General features: G+C 47.7%; 1 non-coding gene across 1 annotated transcript; it reads right to left on the bottom strand.

Annotated features, from left to right (window-relative positions):
• Nucleotides 1-515: 515 nt before the first annotated feature.
• On the bottom strand, nucleotides 516-589 carry TRNAT-UGU. Its single transcript has one exon. It is a non-coding gene; the product is annotated as a tRNA-Thr (tRNA).
• Nucleotides 590-915: the final 326 nt, after the last annotated feature.

Below are 915 nucleotides of genomic sequence, written 5' to 3'. Positions count from 1 at the left end.
CTCAGGCTCAATACTGGGCTCTGGGACCCCAGAAGGCTGGGAGGGAGTTTAGCAAGAGAAAAAGGTAAAACAGCAGTGGACTATTATCCTGGACTCAATGGCATTTCTCCATTGGTCTGTTTGCTTTGGGGCAGGGACAATACACATCCTGCTGCATTTGTAATTTCAAAGGGTGGTTTAGGATTTTCATTCCCACACACAGTGCACAAAGCAGGACTCAACCCTCAGTGCAAACTAAATGAGCTGCCCACAGATTCTGGCAGCCACAATGAGCCATTTGGCGTGAGAGCTCAGACCTGCCCCTGTCCCAGAGGGAGGGGGTCATCTGCTAGGGGCTTAGAACACTCATCTACCAGCTCCTACCTCCCAAACTTTAAGTAACTCTGTTATCAGTGCCTGTGAGCATAATTTAAACCATAAAAACAGCCACACTGGGCTAGACCAAAGGTCCACCTAGCTCTGAATCTTGTCCTCTGATAGTAGCCAATACCAGGTGCTCCAACAACCACTCCCCAAGGCACCACTAGGAGTTGAACCCAGGATCTTCTGTTTACAAAACAGATGCTTTAACCAACTTAGCCATGGTGCTTGCCTGTGGTTAAAGTATCATCTCTATCCACACCTGACTCCCTGCCATCCCCACCGGGGCCTGACAAGCTTTGCTTGTGTTTGGATTCTGCAAAGCAGAGGAACAGGTGAGGTTTTTCTTGCAAGCTGTGTGTGTAAGAGAATCTTTGGCCAGGTCTGCACTACAAAGTTATTTCAGCAGAATTATATTGCTCAGGTGTGTGAAAAATACACAACGCTCCCTCAGTCAGTAGCTTGTGGCTGGTGCACACACTGCAAAGCCACGTCTGACAATAAAACTGCCCTGTTTTGGTGACAAAATAAAAAAAACACGACAAGAGGCCTAGA

The sequence above is a fragment of the Gopherus evgoodei genome, chromosome 1 (genome assembly GCF_007399415.2).
Source record: "Gopherus evgoodei ecotype Sinaloan lineage chromosome 1, rGopEvg1_v1.p, whole genome shotgun sequence".
NCBI lineage: Eukaryota > Metazoa > Chordata > Testudines > Testudinidae > Gopherus > Gopherus evgoodei.
The sequence above is the reverse complement of the archived record's forward strand: the minus strand, read 5'-3'. Positions and strand labels throughout refer to the sequence as shown.